The 20708-nt window shown below is 34.9% G+C and overlaps 1 non-coding gene across 1 annotated transcript; it reads right to left on the bottom strand.

Moving 5' to 3' along the window:
* Positions 1-18383: 18383 nt before the first annotated feature.
* Positions 18384-18455, bottom strand: TRNAD-GUC (transfer RNA aspartic acid (anticodon GUC)). The gene has a single exon. It is a non-coding gene; the product is annotated as a tRNA-Asp (tRNA).
* Positions 18456-20708: the final 2253 nt, after the last annotated feature.

Genomic DNA, 20708 nt, shown 5'->3' with positions numbered 1-20708 from the left:
AGAATAATGCATGAGCAATGACAAGAAAGAGAACGGCTAGTTGAGGCAGTAGTGGGACATAGATGAAAGAGGAGGTGACGATGGTGGTGGTGGAGAGCAGATCGGATGATCTCTTAAATCACTTTAAGAAAGTGATTTACATCTTCACGTCCATTGCTTCATCCCACTTGTGTACATTGTGGACGGGGAGGATGCCAAATCACTTGATCTGCTCTCAAGGTAGTGTTAGATAACAAGGAGATTGTAGTGATGGCCCAGATAGAATCAATGGAAAGTTGAGAGAGAAGGTGGTTGATGCTTTCTTTCAGGAGGGCTCAGAGAGATTTTCTCTAACTGTGTTCTATATGGAAGAACCTTGGGCAAATATATAGAGTTACACTTGGGTTGGATAAAGATAACTAAAAGTTATCATATCTATGCAATTGAGGTGAGTGGGCACAACTCATCTCAAATGCTTGGGCTCCAATGAAAAGCACCATGGCCATGGCCCACATACTTAGGCCAACCGGTAATAACTGAGAAAGAAAGGGAATGATGAAAGCACTGAGAGAGAGAGAGAGAGAGAGAGAGAGAGAGAGAGAGAGAGATGATGGTGGTGGCAAAGCTGATATCAAGATGATTGTAGCTGAAAATGGGCTGTCAAGAATTAGGAAGAGAGTGTGTGTATGTGTATAAGGGTAAAATTATCAATTACCCGTAACTGCTTGGATTTTTAAACTCTTTAAGATAAACGCCTAACTTATAAGGAACTTGGTCAGATCATCGCTTTTGTCACCCTACATCGAGTTAACTTTTAGTTAACCCTTCACTCTTCTTGGTTATGTATATAAATTAACATTTTTACCGTTTTTCGTTCTTCAAATGATTAGATGTCCCAAGAAAACCCTTTTCTTGTAACTCCTTGAAAAGAGCAAAACCTCCATGATGTGGAAAGCCATCAGATAAGGGTCAAGTTGAAGGCGATTACAACTTCATGGGCACTAATGAGGGCATACTATTCTGAAGAAACTCCATAACCCATGATATCCTCCATCAAATGGCTACCCAAGATTGAGATCTTGTGGAATATCGATATGGAATGCTTCAGCATGCTCAGACTCATCATCCAAGACTACAAAAATCTGGCAATTGACCCTCAGAGAGATAGAGAGAGTCGTCAAAAAGACCTCTTTAATTATCACCTAAAAACAAGTCTTCACCAGTGTTGTTAAAAGCACGCAAAGGCATGCCTCGCCTTGAGGCGCTAGCCTAAGGCGTATTTTCCTTGAGGCATGCGCCTCAGGGGCAGGGCGTGCCTCATGCATGGGGCATGCACCTCAAAGAAGAATAAGACATGTACACTCTCCAGTTATACAACTATACCATTGGGTTTTAACAAGCAACACCCCAACACAAGGTGACGTGAACTGCTCCTACCAAACAAGTGGAGCCCCGTTACTTAGAGATGGATTTTTTTTTGCTGCTTTATAAACACATCCGTCGTTGCCTTTGATTTTAGTGTCTTTCTTCAATGACACATTCTAAAAGTTTACTACTTTGTACCAAATTGTAATTTTTGTGGGTTCATTTGAAGTTTGATTTTTTTTATTGACAATCAAAACCTTGTCAAATGTTACAATGGTCATCCTATATTTTTGGATTTAAGTATGGTGTTATAACATTATCTTTTAATTAATCATAAGCTTAATCCTATCATAAACATGGCCCTTTTGTATTTCACTTTTTCATTCTTCAATTCAAAAAGCATCACTATATAACAATCAAGTTGCATTAATGTTACTTTTACATGTTAATCTCATATTTTTTTGTATTTATTTGAATTTTTTTTATTTATTGTTGGTTGTTTCTTTATCAATAAAGCATTTTTTATTTATTTATAATTTTAAAATTTTTATAAATTTTTTTAAGTTTAAAAAAAAAACTGAGACTTACGATTTACGCCTTGCCTCAGTTTTTGGTGGAGCGCCTCGCTTCGCCTCAACGCTCTTCACAACATTGGTCCTCACCCTTGCCACTAGTTGCAAACACTATAAGAATTTTGCGGATTAGCGACGGACGTTATCCGGTGCTAATCCATCGCAAATTCGTTGTTGAACCGTTTAGCGACGGATTGACGATGACTTAGCGACGATTAGTTTTTGTCGCAATTTCTTGGTCGCTAATTAGCAACAAAATTTATTGGCCGCTACTTTCGTCGCTAATTCGCAACGAATTAGCGAATGTCATGATCCGTCGTTAATTCATCGATAAATAAGCACTGATTTGGTTTTGTGAGAGATACATATTCATCGCTAATCCATTGCTAAAATTTAATGATAAATACGTATTCATCTCTAATATCCATCGCCAATTTAGTGATGGATTAGCGACAAATTATATTTCATCGCAAAACATCGAGTAATTCAATTTTTGAGACATAAATATTCATCCCTAATCTGTCACAAATTTGGCGACGGATAATATCCATCGCTAATCTGTCACAAATTTAAAAAAAAAAAGACAATTTTGTTTGAAATATAAATATCAAGAAAATATTTCACATAAAAAATATATATACAAAGTAGGTGAAACAAATTTAACACAAGTTATAAGTGAAACAAATTTAACAACCTAGTATAATCCTCGTCAAGTTCTAATTAGTTACAAGTGAACATATACAAAGAGTTTCATTTGAAACAACAAGTACGTGAAACAAATTCAACACATGAAGCTAATCCTCGCCAAGATTTGAAGCATCATCCTCTTCATTGTCCCGATCTGTCCCTCCATCCATGCCTCCATCAGCTCCTCTACGTTGATCATCTCTAGCATCTTACAAGAAAACTGAAATGTTAGTATTGATAAACAAAATATAATCAAATCAATTATATGCAATGCACCTAATCTAAGGAAATCAAAGTAACATGGTTGAATGACACATAAACTAGCAATAAAGTGAAAGACATTAACAAAATTTAGAGATTGTAAAACAAATTCATAGTGATTCAATCATGCATATATGTGTTCTAAGGTTGTCAAAAAAAAATTATAGTGATTCAATCATGTATATATGTGTTCTAAGGTTGTCAAATAAAATTCATAGTGATTTAATCAAGCTTATATGTGTTCTAAGGTTGTCAAAAAAAAAATATAGTGATTCAATCATACATATATGTGTTATAAGGCTGTCAAAATTTTTTTATATTGATTCAATCATTTATATATTTGTTCTAAAGCTGACAAAAAAATTCATAGTGATTCAATCATGCAGATATGTGTTTTAAGGTTGTCAAAAAAATGTCATAGTGATTCAAACATGCATATATGTTTTTTAAGGTTGTCAAATAAATTTCATAGTGATTCAATCATGCATATATGTATTCTAAGGTTGTCAATAAAAGTTCATAGTGATTCGATCATGCATATATGTTTGTAAGGTTGTCCAAAAAATTACATGGTGATTCAATCATGCATATATGTGTTCTAAGGTTGTCAAAAAAAATCATAGTGATTCAATCATGCATATATGTGTTCTAAGGGTGTCATAAAAATTTTATAGTGATTCAATCATGCATACATGTGTTCAAAAGGTTTCAAAAAAATTTATAGTGATTCAATCATGCTTATATATGTTTTAAGGCTGTCAAAAAACTTTCATAGTGATTCAATCATGCATATATGTGTTTTAAAGGTATCAAAAAAATTTCATAGTGATTCAATCATGCATATATGTGTTTTAAGGTTGTCAAATAAAATTTATAGTGATTCAATCATACATATATGTGGTCTAAGGTTGTCAAAAAAATTTATAGTGATAAAATCATGCATATATGTGTTCTAAGGTTGTCAAACAAAAATTCATAGTGATTCAATCATGCATATATGTGTTCTAAGGTTGTTATAAAAATTGTATAGTGATTCAATCATGCATATATGTGTTCTAAAGGTGTCAAAAATTTTATAGAAATCTAATCATGCATATATGTGTTCTAAGGTTGTCAAATAAGATTTATAGTGATTCAATCATACATATATGTGGTCTAAGGTTGTCAAAAAAATTATAGTGATTCAATCATACATATATGTGTTTTAAGGTTATAAAAAAAATCATAGTGATTCAATCATGCATATATATGTTCTAAGGGTGTTATAAAAATTTTATAGTGATTTAATCATGCATACATGTGTTTAAAAGGTGTCAAAAAAAATTATAGTAATTCAATCATGCATATATGTGTTCTAAGGTTGTCAAAAAAAATAATAGTGATTCAATCATGCATATATGTATTCTAAGGCTGTCATAAAAATTGTATAGTGATTCAATCATGCATATATGTGTTCTAAAGGTGTCAAAAAAATTTATAGTGATTCAATCATGCATGTATGTGTTCTAAGGTTGTCAAATAAAATTTATAGTGATTCAATCATACATATATGTGGTCTAAGGTTGTCAAAAAAAATTATAGTGATTCAATCATGCATATATGTGTTCTAAAGTTGTCAAAAAAAAGTCATAGTGATTCAATCAAGCATATATGTGTTCTAAGGTTGTCATAAAAATTGTATAGAGATTCAATCATGCATATATGTGTTCTAAAGGTGTCAAAAAAATTATAGCAATTCAATCATGCATATATGTGTTTTAAGGTTGTCAAGTAAGATTTATAGTGATTCAATCATACATATATGTGGTCTAAGGTTGTCAAAAAAAATTTATAGTGATTCAATCATGCATAAATATGTTCTAATGCTGTCAAAAAAAATTTGTAGTGATTCAATCATACATATATGTGTTTTAATGTTGTCAAAAAAAAATCATAGTGATGAAATCATGCTTATATGTGTTCTAAGGTTGTCAAAAAACTTTCTTAGTGATTCAATCATGAATATATATGTTATAAGGCAGTCAAAAAATTTCATAGTAATTCAATCATGCATATATGTGTTCTAAGATTGTCAACAAAATTTTATACTGATTCAATCATTTATATATGTGTTCTATGGCTGTCAAAAAAATTCATAGTGATTCAATCATGCATATGTTCTAAGGCTGTCAAAAATAGTTTTTAGTGATTCAATCATGTATACATGTGTTCTAATGCTATCAATAAAATTTTATAGTGATTCAATCATGCATATATATATTCAATCATGCATATACATATTGAAATCTAACGATATGAAACTAATGACATGAAACTTTAGATATGTATTGAAATAAATGTGATACGTACCTGATGGGCACCGAAGCTCATGTTGAAGGCAGACAAAGTTTCTCTATCCCAAAAAAAGTTGCATAACTCATTATGGACAAGGTTGAGAATAGATTCATGTGAAAAGTCATGCATTTTGTCCTGAAGAAGCTGGTGGACACCATCCCATGAAATAGCAGGGTCAATCGGACGCTGCGAGTTGATGCTGACAGGGAAACTCTGAGAGCACTGACTGCAGGAGGCAATGACTGGTGTGGTGTTCATACTACTCTCAAACCCAAATACATGACCTTTTTTGGGTTCACCGGTTGTAGTCACCCATGCTACAGGATCAAAATGTGGATGCTGAGTGGAGTCATCATCGTATCGCTCTACCATCTGTTGCTCGTATGATTCCTACAAAGTAATGATTATAGTATGAATTTATAATTAAGAATTACAGTATTTATGATAATGTAATTCATGGTAACTTGTATATTAAAATGTTTATTAATATAATAAATACATATTATTGTTGCTCTCGCCTTCTTTGATACGAACTCTCTCGTGCTCTTACGTTTATGTGTTGCTATAAATACATCCTTGTAAGGCACATGACCTCCTTTTTCGGCTTTCTGTAAGGTTAAATGATAAAAAAATCAATTAGAAAGTATGCAGAAATACTTATAAATTTGACTATATATATGTATATTTTGATGAGTTACCATTTTCTTCTGGTGGCTCCCAAAAGTCCTAGAACCACTTGTATGTAGATGGGCATGGGGCATCTTCGCTCGGTTTTGTGCAGCCTTTGTTGAGCGGTTTCAAAATTCATGGCTCGCTCACTTGTCGCATATTGCATCCAATAATCTGACCTGATAGTAGAAGAGTCGTGGCCCTTCCACTGTAGTGGATCCTCTATCCCACCAGTTGTTTTTATTGCTGCAGTCTTCATATTGTGAAGCATGTCGGCAAATCGACTGACAACCGCACTTGCCTCGCGTCTTGCTTCTCCTTTGTAGTCGTGAAGCAATTTGAAGCCTATAAATAATTTTAGAAAGTTAATACACATGACTATAACAAAAAAATAAATATAAAACATATTAGCTATAATAAACAATTGTATACTATGAATGAAGACCATAATCTGTCCAACACCCCATTCGGGTACTCTTTTCATTGAGCAACCGGTCCTAGAAGATGTTGAACTAGTGACTTCCTAATATCTTGAATCACTTCTTGTGGCTCAAACCTCGTGCTGCATATGAATTGGTACACATTAACAATCGACTATTGATATACACTATTTATAATATAAGTATTAAACAAGTGACAATGAAATACTTACGGTCGACTATCGATATACACTATTTGAATGAGTCATCGTATGTCAGACTAAGAAGACCCAGCATCCGGTTTTGTCTCGTGATGTGTATGAGTAGCTGGTGTAGGTGGGTCATGTGTAGACAAAAACTCATTTATAGGATAATGAGTTAGAAATTCATACAATGCACATTTAAACTAATAAAGTATATAATTATTTAAATGATATACCTATCGAAGCATTATGTGAATACGAAGGCTGAGACTGACTATCACTGAGCTGGGATCCTATAAAGATAATTTACAAGTAACAATTTTTATATCAACATATAAGCAAAAATATAATGAATGTCTATATTTAAATATAACACAAATACATCTACCTAATGTTGTCCAACGACCCCCAACCATATTCTAATAAATAAAATATTATTTGAATCAATTACATAACTCTTGATCTTAGCATGTACATGATATATGCATGAAATATAAAGATTTAAAGGTCCTACATTAATTAATTTTATAATTCTGCATGTACATGCTAAGTATGCATCGAATGTAACATAATATGCAAGATATATTGTGCATGTAGTTGGTGCATATGAGAAAGTCATGTGGTATGTATTACAAGATGTATTTCACTAGCTCGAGTATGCTTTCTCATCACTTGTTTGACTTTCATATTATTATTTTTTCTCCTCTTCTTCTTCGTCCTCTTCGTCTTCTTTCATTGGGTGGCCATCCACTAGGTCAATCATTTGGATCACATTCTTTCATACGTGTGTCATCAGACAATGGAGATGTGACATGCAGACCATGTGTGACATCGTGATCATAAGAGAAGTCATACATATCATCTGATTGATAGTAATCACCCTCTTCAACAATCTTGTCTTCATGTAATTGATCATACTTGAAGTATAGTTTAGACTTCACCTTGCAAACCGCCTACCATTCATTTCTATCTGACTTCCTTATATTCGGATATGAAGTATAGTAAACTTGTTGAGCTTGCGATGCTAATATAAATGGTTCATATGTTCTAAACCTTGATTTATGATTCACCTCCATAATGTCTGAGGCTTTGTCGACTCTTGTTGTTGTGGGATCAAACCAATGACACTTGAATAAAGTTAATGTGTTATTTATGCCTAAGTAAGTCAACTCCATTATTTCTTCAATAATACCGTAGTAGTCAAGTTCATTTTTACTGTAACTGCTACCCTTGACACACATGCCACTATTCATCGTTGACTTGTTTACACTGTAGTCTTTTGTATAGAATCGATAACCATCACTACAAGAAAAATGTTAATTAGCGACGAAACTTTGCGATGGATTTTTTCCATTGCAAAGTTGCGACAAATTAACGAGAGAAAACCATCTGTCGCTAACATTCAAAATATTTACAAAATTAGCGATATAAAAATTTTGTCGCTAAGTAGCGACAGATTCGCGATGGAAGTTTTATGTTGCAAAACTCGTCGTACTTAGCGATCGATGTAGCGACATAAAATATTTTGTTGCTAGCTAGCGATGAAGTTTATGACGAAAACATTTTGTCGCTAAATGTCGATGTAAAACGCTCGCTAGTTAGCGACGAAGTAGCGACAGAATATTTTTGTTGCCCATCCATCGCTAAATGTCGATGTAAAATGCCCTAGGGCACAAAATCGATCTTTTTTTTTTTTGCTCTCACCCGCTCCTCTCTCTCTCTCTCTCTCAACCGCACCGCTCTCCATCGACTTCCCCCTCCCTCTCTCCGGCTACCGCCTCCTCCCTCCCTTCGGCCCAGGTAACCGTCGACTCCCCTCTCTCTAATTTTCCCCAAAACCACAAACCCTAGTCTATCGCCCGTCTTCGTCGATCCTCCTGTCCGACCACCGTCGCCCATTTTCCGACAGCTCCATCGGTGCCTCCTTGCCTTCCCCTATTTAAGGCTGACTCCCTCCTCTCCCTTCTTGATCAATCCATCCTCTTCTGTTTTTGCGGCTCTCTCGTCGTCTCTCGCGTTGTTAGCGATCTCTACGGATTGAGATTCTCGAACCTCATTCTGTTTTTTCCGCTCTGAGAATCGCCCTTCTGATCGAGGTAAGCTTAGTTTGATTCTTATTCTCATTTTTCTTGTTTAGATCTTGATTCTTCTATTTTTGTTTTTTATTTAAGTGATTATTGCTTGAAAATGGACAGGGATTGTGTTTCTTGGGTTTTGACGCATGCAATTGAAAGATATCTGGATTGATTTGTGTTCTATGATGTGTCAAAATGTGATTCTTGGATGAAATGTTGTTTTTAGGGAATATAAGATTTTCTCTCTCTCTCTCTCTGAAGTAATTTGTTCATAGCACCAATCGATTTTTTAGGGAATACAAGATTTTTTTTCTTCTACCATTATTTATCTCAGATTTATAGATTATTGTTAATTTTGTTGTGGAGGACATGATTTTGAGATCCGCTTTTTTTTATTCGATGTTTTGACATTTCATTATGAATGTAAATGATATATTGGCATTTCTGTATAGATATGAATCGTTTTGGTTAAATATGCTTTATTGGAAAATATTCAGAGTATACATTTTGATAATCTTTTTTGTTTTAGGTTTTAGCATTGCTTTAGTAGTGTTTTCTCCCAGAATTCTTTGATGTTATTCTTAATACTTGTATATTGGAGTTAGATGTAATTTTTTGGATGTTCTTAGACGTGGTCGTTTTAGTTATTTTCTGTTTATCGTCTTATGAGTGAAATACGCCACATTTCTTTTTTATTGTCTCTGTTTGATGAAATCATTTTCTGTTTGATTATTGGAAATCTAGTGAATGTTGATTTGATTAAGCTACATTTTTTGTCTGAATGAATCTAAATATTAAATGAATTTCATTATGATTTACTGAATTTCAATATTTGAATGAATTGAATTTCATTGCAATGCTTTTATTGTTTGTTACTGATTTTATTTATGTTTTTTATTGTTTTCTGCTGAATAGTAACTGAAGTTTCATTACATTTTTTTTACTGTGTTAACTAAGTTCCATTGCATATTTTTACTGTTTATTTTACTAATTTTTACTTGTGTTTTACTGATTTTTTATGTTTGGATTGAATACTAGTGTTTGTGTTAGTGTTAGTTTATTACTTCGTTAGTTGTTTAGTTAATTGGATTAGTTAGTTGTTAATATAGCAATTAATTAATTGTTAAGTAAAATAATTAGCATTGTTGTAGAAAAAAAAACATGGTTTCCTGTCTTTTTTATTTGCTCTCTTTGTCTTTGGCTTTTTATTTGTTTGTTTTTCTTGGATATTGATGCTTTTGGTTTTTTGATGTTCAATCAACGCCTTTGGTTTTTTAATGTTCAATCCACATCAAGAGGCTCTGTGTTTTTCACACTTGGGCATAAGCTGCCAATTATTAGATTTGGCAATTAGCTTCTTTAAAAAGTGGTAGTTATCACCAAATGCATAAACTGTCATCTTGTTATAATTTTCGAAGAAGAAGTGACAATTAGCTTTTTATTTTTTATAATTTTAGAAGAAGAAGAAATTCCTCATCTTGTTAATGCTAATGTTAATTTTTTATTTGATGAATGATCATGTTTTATTTCTTAGATACTTACATAGATCAAGTTGTTGCATTAATGTTAACATTTATATTTGAATGTAGTTATGAGGTAGTAGTTAGCGGGATATTAGAGTGTGTTTGCTACATGTACATGTTTGACATTGATATGCTATGAATGATTTCAATGTATTGTCACGTTTAATGTGACTGTATCCATGCTTGCAACTTTTTTAAATGAAACCATTCTCAATATTATTCGTAATGAGTTGTGCAACTTTTTTCAGGGCAGGGAAACTTCATCTGCATTCAACATGAGCTCTGGTGCCCGTCAGGTATAAAGATTTATGTCATTTGTTTCATGTCGTTAGATTTCAACCTTAGAACACATACAAGCAAGTTTTTTGACTGCCTTAGAACACATATGAGCATGATAGAATCACATATAAAGTTTTTTTACTGTCTTAGAACATATATAAGCATGATTGAATCACATAGAAAGTTTTTTTACTGTCTTAGAACACATATAAGCATGATAGAATCACATAGAAAGTTTTTTTACTGCCTTAGAAAACGTATGAGCATGATAGAATCACATATAAAGTTTTTTTACTGTCTTAGAACATATATGAGTATGATTGAATCACATAGAAAGTTTTTTTACTACCTTAGAACACATATGAGCATGATTGAATCACATAGAAAGTTTTTTTACTGCCTTAGAACACATGTGAGCATGATAGAATCACATATAATATTTTTTTACTGCCTTAGAACACATACGAGAATGATTGAATCACATATAAAGTTTTTTTACTGCCTTAGAACACATATGAGCGCGATAGAATCACATATAAAGTTTTTTACTACCTTAAAACACATATGCGCATGATTGAATCACATATAAAGTTTTTGACTGCCTTAGAGCACATATGAGCATGATAGAATCAATATGCAAGTTTTTTTACTGCCTTAGAACACATATGAGCATGATTGAATCACTATGCAAGTTTTTTGACTGCCTTAAAATACATATGAGCATGATTGAATTAATATGCAAGTTTTTTACTGTTTTATAACACATATGAGCATTTTGTTTATATTTTGTTTATAAATATTAACAGTTTGGTTCTCTTGTAGGATGCTGGAGATGATCAGCGTAGAGGAGCTGACGGAGGAATGGAGGGAGGGGTAGATCGAGAAAATGAAGAGGATGATGCCCCGAATCTTGACGATGATTAGTTTCATGTATTTAATTTGTTTGGTGTACTTGTAATTAATTATAACTTGGCAAAGACTCTATTTGATTGTTTAACTTAGAACTTGTGTTAATTTTGTTTCACCTATATATGTATTTTATTTTTTATAAGCAGGTTTTATGAATTGTATTATGAGAAATTTTTCTCAAGTTTCATAATTCAAAATTTTTTTTTTATTTTTTTAAAATTAGCGACAGATTAACGACAGATTATTTCAGTCGCCAAGCTGTCGCCAATTTCAATTAGACGATGGTTTGAGACAAACTTTATTATGTTGCTAACTTGCCGACGACAAGTTAGCGACGAATTATATCCGAATATAATATGTCGCTATGCTGTCACTAATTAGCGATGGATCAACGATGAAAATAAGTCATCGCTACGTCGTCACTAATTAGCGACAGACTGGTGAAAGATAAATTCTGTCACAATTTAACGACTAGGATTATGCGACGGATGCTATCTATCGTGAATTTATCGCTAAACACGTTGGCAACGGAATCTGCGATGGATTAGTGACGGATAGCGTCCGTCGCTAATACGCATTTTTCTTGTAGTGCATTTACGATATACCCGTTGTAATATTGCACAAACTTTGGTCTGACCATTTTGTAAATCACATATTCCTTGGTCATTAACATCACCACGGCGGACCTACAAGCATAAAAAATGACTGTAAATACGACCGATTAAGTAACATATTGTTGTTTACACAAAAAGAATACATGTCATTGTCCTTACCAACTCTTTCAACCATGCCCCAAATTTATTTTCATGTTCTTTCTGTACTTCTAAATCAGTGAGATATGGAAGTTCTCTTCGCAACTCCAAATCAAATTGTCTGCACTTAACAAATAATTATATTACCGAACCATATACATAGAGAACTTAGTGTAACATATTATGTATACTTACTCGATATAGGTGTCGATCTCTGAGTAATTAAAAAGGATATAGATTTGTGTTATGTTTTGCTCTCAATCTTCCAAGAGTCTTGAGCGACAACTGCCAAAGGCATTCCCAAGTGGTTTAAATATCGATAGTTTGTCAGCCACAATAACTTGTTCTCCATCATCATTACGAGGTGGGCAAGTGTAATGTGTTGGAATGTGAGGCTCAAAGTACATAGATGAGAAATTTGAAATCTCTTTTAAAGTGTACGCCTCACAAATTGAATCATCTACTCTTGTTTTATTCCGAACCTTTTTTTTTAGGTCAAACATGCATCTGTCAACGATATACATCTCATAATATAATAAATTCTCAATAGCATTAGAGAGAAAAATATAAATAAAAATATATCTTTCAAATGGGTACATCCATCGATATTGCACAGGACCACCAACCCTAAGTTCATATGACAAGTGTATGATCACATGTTCCATAACGTCAAAAAATGTTGGCAGAAATATCTTCTCTAGCTGACAAATAGTAGTGACGACAGAATCCTTAAATTTTTTTACTTCAATTACTACAACTTCCAATGCATACAATGTTCTAAAAAATTGACTCAACTCTGATAATACCCCCCATATAGGTTTGTCTAACATATCATAGAATGCTAGAATAATCAATTGTTGCATGATAACATGACAATCATGGCTCTTCAACCTATATAATTATCTCTTATCTATCTTCAGAGCCTGAGCAATGTTAGAGACGTATCAATCTGGAAATCTCAACTGTCTCAACCACTGACATACCTGATTTACTTGATCTGGTTCAAGCACGTACATTGCCTTTGGTTTCAGAACTTTGCCATTATACTCTTGGAGTTCCAATTTTGGTCTTTTACATAATACTTTTAAATTCATACGGGCCTTCAGATTGTTTTTTGTTTTTCCTTTGACATTCATTACCGTATTGAACACATTATCATACATATTTTTTCTCTACATGCATCACATCCAAATTATATCGTATCAATAAGGTTGGTCAATATGGTAGTTCCCAAAATATAGATTTTGTTGTCTAATTGTGATCCTTTTTAAATCCAAAGAAGGGTGTCGCACTACGGGCATCTGTCAATCTATATGAAAAGTATCGCAATCGTCTTAAAATCTCTATTTCAGTTATGCATGTTTGGAACACATTCCTTTGTCGTCAGAACGGATGGTCACTGGATAGAAATCGATGGTGACAATCAAACCAACACGACTTCCTTCCATAGGCCAATCTAAAAGATTTTGTATCCTCCATGCAGTACGAACATGCTAACCTCTCAGAGAAGTCACTATTTGTCTATAGAATAGCAACCTTCATATTAAAGTTTTGTTTTTTATGGGCATCGTACGTGAGAACACTGTCATCTCGCAGTATTTTCAGTTCATCAATCAATGACCTTAAATATACATCAAGATTTTGGCTTAGAGATATCGGACCAGGGATCAATAGAGATAAGAAAAGATTTTGATGTTTCATACACAAGCTTGGAGGGAGGCTATATGGGATGACAAATACTGTCCAACACGAGTATGAGATTGATCTACCATCAAATGGATTAAATTCATCTATATATAAACTGAGCCTAACATTTCTCACTTCCATTGCGAAGGTCTGATGAGTACGATCGAAGTGCTTCCAAGCTTCCACATCAATAAGATGTGTGATCTTGTCTTCATCATGTCAAACTTTATTTACATGCCATCACATGTATTTAGCTGTCCTCGAAGACATATACAGTCGTTATAATCTAAGGGTGAGAGAGAAGTAAATGAGTGACTTGTATGACACTTCTTTTGATATTGTGCTAGCATTGCTCCTTATCTTTCGCTTGAACCGAGGATGCCCACATGACTAACATGATCTATTATTTTCTTGATCTTTGAAATACAACATGCAGTGATTTGGACAAACATCAATCTTTTGATACTCCGTACCTAGAGCGTTGACCATAACTTTCACATGGTAGAAATTTTGTGGCAATTTCTCATCTTTGGGCAACATACTCTTAACAATAGAGCACAAACGGTCAAAACATGATTGACTCAAATTATACACTGACTTCAAATTCAGTAGTTGAAGAACTACAGACAAGATAGTGTGACTCTCGCAACCATTCCATAGTGGCACATCAACATCTCTAAGTAAGTCATAAAATGTACTAACTGTACCATTTGTTGCTTCTTCCTCTACCTCAGTTGGTATATCACTAGGACCCATAGCAGAACTTAGTTCTAGTCCTATGGCATCAAATATCAAATCTGATATCATGCACCACATTCGCCTGTGCATCAAAATTATTCTAAATTTTTTTACCATGAAGCATCTAATTCTGATAACCACTGACAAAACCTTTTTTGTATAGGTGATATCTAACGCCATGAGGTTCTACAAATCGATTGTTTTTACACATCGTGCAGGGGCACCTGATCCTACTAGTGGGATCCACTATACTGACACTTGTCGTTGCAAATTCAATAAAACTGTCAACACCATCCATATATTCAAGTGACACCTCATTATCAATTATCCTACGGTACATCCATTCACCGTTTGTAGCTATTTTATCATATGATGTTATGAATATTATCTTAACCAGTTAAAAGAGAATAATAATAATGCTATTATGAAGAAAATATCTAATTTATCATACATTGATGGTGGATGTAATGATTTGATATATATATCACAAACTACATTCATTTTAAGCATATTTTCATGATACAATTTTACATAAAATGCATAATCAAATCGAAAATAACTTCATGCAAGTACAGATAGTCATGTCAAACTTTGCAATAAATTCAATTACTTATATCACAACAATGTCAAACATGTACCTGCATTAAACACATTTCAATATCTGGCTAACTACAACCATAACTAGCATGGTCTCTGGACTACAAAAATAAGAGCATTTTTATTCTCATACATTCAAATCATGTTCAGCATGATCTCCAAACTCCAGCAAAATAGTCCGAGATATCCACAACTAAGTGAGTGTGTGAGCAGAAAAGTCTTGCATCCAAGAAAGTAAATAACATGTGATGCGCTTGCATCACTTAACTCACCACAGGTATTTACCTGATTTGCATGCTTTTGCATTTGCATTTTTCTTGTTTCTTTTCATATGACATTTTAAGCTGCATGTGATGCTTAGCATTAAGCATCGCGCATTTTGCTCTGCTACGCACCTGCAATGCACATTACTCTTGCCGGCCAAAAACAAAGACACAGGGAGAAGCAGAAGAAAACATGCTACCGACCAAAAATAAAGATACAGGTAGGGGGCTTCACCCCACCTTGTCTGACGAAAGGGGAACACGATAGGGGGTAGAGCCCCCTCCCCCTGTCGGCAGAAGAACCACTCAGGAAGGGGTTTTGCCATCTCTGTTCGACGAGAAAAGACAACAACAAGGAGGCAGAGCCCCTGTCGGCCGAAAAAACAAAGTGGACAAGGGGCGGAGGGGATTTTCCCCCTACCAACTGAAAGAACCAAGGACAGGGGGCTCCGCCCCCTGTCGACCGAATGAAAACAAAGACGGGGCTCAACCCCTCACCGAGAAGCAATAGCGGTAGGGGGCAGAGTCCCCCTGCCAGCCAAAAGAGAACAAAGGCAGGGGGCTGAACCCCCTGTCGGCCAAACGAAAACAAAGGCAGAGGGCGGAGCCCCCTGCCGCCCGAGCAAACACAAAGGCAGGGGGTGGATCCCCCTAGCGTTGTTGCTTAAACAAGGATAGAGGACAGAGCCCCCTGTCGAAAAGGACCAGCGGCAGGGGACAGAGTCCCCCTGCTAGTCAAAAGAGAACAAAGGCAGGGGGTTGAACCCATTGTCGGCCGAACAAAAACGAAGGTAGAGGGGTGGAGCCCCCTGCCGGCCGAGCAAACACAAAGCCAGGGGGAGGATCCCCTTGCCGCTATTGCTTAAACAAGGGAAGGGGCGGAGCCCCTTGCCGAAAAGGACCAGCGGCAAGGGCAAGGCCCCCTGCCGACAGATTGGAAAGAGGGGCAGGAGAGAGGCGCTCAACGGCGTGGTCGCTGGTGGACTTCGGCTGAGTTGCCAGAGCGAGAGGAACAGGCAGTGGGTCGCCGGTGGGGTCGCTAAAGGAACAAGGGGAGATGGCGTCGATCGAAGAGGGGGTGGCCGACGGTCGGTGGTCGTCGGTGGCAGCAGGGAAGAAGGAGACAATGGTGTTGTTTAGAGTGGTGGCCGGTGGGTTCGGTCGTCGGTGTCTACTCGAAGGACGGGAGTCGATAGAGGGGGATCGAGCGAGGGAGGAGAAAGGGAGGTGGATCAACGAAAGAGGGGGGAGAGAGAGAGAGCAGAGAGAGAATTTTGTGCCCTAGATGAGCCATTTTACATCAAAAAGTAGCGACGACTTAGCGATGAAAAAAATTTGTCTCAAAAATTGTCGCTAATTAGCGACAGAAAAATTCTGTCACTCATCTATCGTGAAGTTGCGTCGTAGTTTAAGACAGAATATTTTTGTCGTTGATCCGTTATTAATTAGCGACGGAGTTTGAGACAGAATTATTTTGTCGCTAATTCGTCGTTAATTAGCGATGGATTTTGAGACAGAATTTTTTCGTCGCTAATTTCGCAACTAATTTCGATTTTAGAGACGAGTAGTTTTCTCTAGCTAATCCATCGTAAATTTACGATGAATTATTTTTATCGCTAATTAATATTTTTTTTGGCAAACCTTTTGAGTCACCTTGAGAATCACTAGAGTCAACCCAGATCGTATTCTAATTGGTCACCGATTCAAGATTGTCGATCCACATGCCCTTTATGTGTGTTTTTCATGGATTTTGTGATTTAAATGCATAATGCCCATAAAAGAATACTCTTATATTCTTAAATCATAAATATTAACAATTATGTATAGTTGAATACTTATATAGCTATCATATATATATATGCTAAATTTAGTGATTATAACTATCAATTTTGATTTTTTTATATCTTAACACTAAAAAATACATAGTTTTAAATGATCCGAGTTAGTGAGTCGCGAGTCAAAGGTAGGACGATCTGAATTTGAGTCACGATTTTGCCAACTAAAGTTGCAGGTGTCCCTTGGTGATGTAAGAACGTTAGGAACCTCAATGATGGACGCCCCCATCTGAGTTGCAGAAGTTAGGAACTTGAGATAAAAACAAAAATCGAGAAAGAGCAAAGTGAGTAATTAAAACTGATAGGGTACAGTTCCGTCTCATATTCAAACGGAAAGTAAGCAAGAAGGTGATACTAGCAATTTCCTAATAAGTTGGGCTGTTGTATTTAAACTTTGAACACTTAGGCGGTTAAACGTAAATTCTTTGTAAGTTAGCCACCTAAACATAAATTTCCTTAAAATGTATATTCAACAGTAAGTTGGACAGTTTAGTGTATAGTGACAAACGTTTTTTTCTGCAAAATCTCGTTTTCCAAAAACTATCGAGAAATTGAAATTTTTTCATAAATCTCGCATTTTTTTGGCAAAATGTTGGCAATAAAAAGATAAATTTTAAAATATAAAATTTATTTTTTTAAGAAAATATTAATAAAACTTATTTAAAAATAAAAATACATGGTTTTTTCATAATAAATCGCCGTTTAAAACGTAAATATCATGTTTAAATCGCGATATTTATGTTTTTTCATAAATCTCAGGATATTTTGAAATTCTCGCTAGAAATTGTTGCTTTAAACTTTCATGCAAATTCTCACAATATTATGGCAAGATTTAAAAATATCGCGATATTTGTAACTATGGTTTAGTGCCCTAGACTTTTTTTAATTAACCAACACAATTTTTATGTGTGACTTTGGAATTTTGAAAAAAAAATAGGTGTTTTTTTTATTATCACTCAAAACTTAGTTGTCTTTTGAAAAATTTCCAAAATCTCAGGATATTTTGAAATTCTCGCTAGAAATTGTTGCTTTAAACTTTCATGCAAATTCTCACAATATTATGGCAAGATTTAAAAATATCGCGATATTTGTAACTATGGTTTAGTGCCCTAGACTTTTTTTAATTAACCAACACAATTTTTATGTGTGACTTTGGAATTTTGAAAAAAAAATAGGTGTTTTTTTTATTATCACTCAAAACTTAGTTGTCTTTTGAAAAATTTCCAAAATGAGAAAGCGCCGTTGCCGGGGATCGAACCCGGGTCACCCGCGTGACAGGCGGGAATAAAAACCACTATACTACAACAACCGATTGACGATGGAATTAGGCTTTGTTTTTTGTTTATCTATAAACTGAACAAGAACTATCGTCCTTGGTGAGCTATCAAACCACCGACAAGTCTTTAAATATATATGATAATGTTTGGTTATATATAGGGTTTTTTTGCAGATTAGTCCTTATGACTGATTTGCAAAATGGATCATACCTTGTTCCATTTTACAAATCCGTCATCTTCTTTTGATTAACACATCATCGTAAAGGTGAGGTCCCTTGACGACATAATGCCACTGGACTGACAAGTGCTAAGAAGCCGGACCCTAAACCAGTTATTATTCAATGTACCACTGGGTTTTGAACTTGCAACGTCCCACTATAAGGAGACGTGCAATGACAGCTCCTACCAACCACGCAGAGCCCCAGTTGTTATAAAATTACTATTGTTGCCCTTATTGAAGGACTTTGTTTGCAATAGGGTTGATTTTGCAAAAATAATATAGAATTGACAGACTTTTTTTTATAGGCATGTTGGGTTTAGGCAGACCCCCAGCCCACCTGTTACACAACTGTACCATTGGGTTTTGAACTTGCAACGTTCCCAACATAAGGTGACGTGCACTAACTGCTCCTGACAGACAAGCAGAGCCCACCGTTGGTATAAAATTGACATACTTGTCTACTAGGCTTGGATGATTTTGTTAAAAAAGAAACACAAAAACAAGTGATTAGTGAATATGAAAAAATAAAATATATATAAAAATATGAAACTGTTATTGTAATTAAACAAAACTAGATATATAACGGCAAATCCATAGGGCCGGGCTTAGATAAATCATGTTTATATTAATCTTTTTATGACAAATAAATAAATAAAGACATACGAATATGTACAAGTTTAAAATATATTATAACTTATTTTTAAAATATACAACTAAATAATTAAAGAAAATAAATACCTTTTATATGGTTTAATATATATTTAAATCAAAACATACTGGCCCATCCATATGGACAGGCCTATATTATGTTAATTTCTTATGATAAATAAGATGACTAAACACGTAGAAAAATGTATGCATTTCAAACTTATGCATGTGGTTGCATATTATTTTTTTATGGCAAAATGAGAAAGGAGGAGAGTGATCTATGGAGATATTTTAAGAGAGAGAGAGTTATATACGGTAACTTAAGAGTTTTTGAATATTTACATGATAGCACGTAAGACTTTTTTGCTTAAAAAATTACATAAACAAAATTTTAATGACATTGCCAGAAAACATGGCAAGGATGTCAATTTAAAAAAAAAAAGTAATGAAGCATCTAATTTTTTACACCTAATGCCTTTTTTAAGCTTTTATAGTATTTAGGAAATAGAAAATCATAATCAAAATATTGAAATGGTGAAAATTAAAAGCTCTAAAATATGCAACTTCAAAATCAAATTATTAAATGTGTCTAATAGTGAACAATTAAAATGTAAAATATTCATATATTGAAGAGGATTCAAAAAATCACACATCTAATATAAATTTTTCAAAACGGAATCTAGTGAAAGCTAAAAAATAATAATAGTAACGTGAAAAATACAGAAAGCAGGGAGGCAACGAGGGGGAATGAGAGACAAGTAGGGATGGCAGTGGACCGGAGGAAAGCGGGCCCCCGCCCCGCCTCGCCCCATTTGGACTGGGGATGAAGGGTATGAAACGGGGATGGAGGTGGGGACGAAGGTTAAAATCCATCCCCGTTCGGGGATGGAGGCGGGGATGGACGTACATTTTTTCCCACCCCGCCTCATCCCCATTTGAACCGGGGATGGAGGACATGAAACGGGGATGAAGGCGGGGTGGAGGTTAAAATCCATCCCCGCCGGGGATGGAGGTTAAAATCTTGAGGTGGGGCGGGGGTGGAGACCTTGTCCCCTACCCCGCCCCACCCCACTGCCATCCCTAGAGACAAGCTAGGTAAAACAAGTAAAAAAAAGAAAGGTATGTGAGAGGGAAGAAATTTGAGAAGTGAGTAAAAAGTGAGCTTCCCACAAATGGAAAGTTGCATGCTTGCCCTTTTGAGGGAAATGTAGTGCTTTTTGCTTCCGAAAAGTGCTTCCCTTTTAGGAAGGCATGTCAGGTACCTATAGATTTGACTAAGGCATGAAACCAACACTTCGATCTACGTGACTATCAATATCTTCCAATGCAATGCATCTACAATGTTTTGGTTGTTGATGATGCCATCACCAATTCCTTATGGACACGATACCTAATAACAAATATAAAAAATGTTTCT

This window comes from Nuphar pumila, chromosome 6 (assembly GCF_984573655.1).
Source record: "Nuphar pumila chromosome 6, dmNupPumi1.hap1.1, whole genome shotgun sequence".
Classification (NCBI taxonomy): domain Eukaryota; kingdom Viridiplantae; phylum Streptophyta; class Magnoliopsida; order Nymphaeales; family Nymphaeaceae; genus Nuphar; species Nuphar pumila.
Note: the sequence above shows the minus strand (reverse complement) of the source record. Positions and strands in the feature narration are given on the sequence as shown.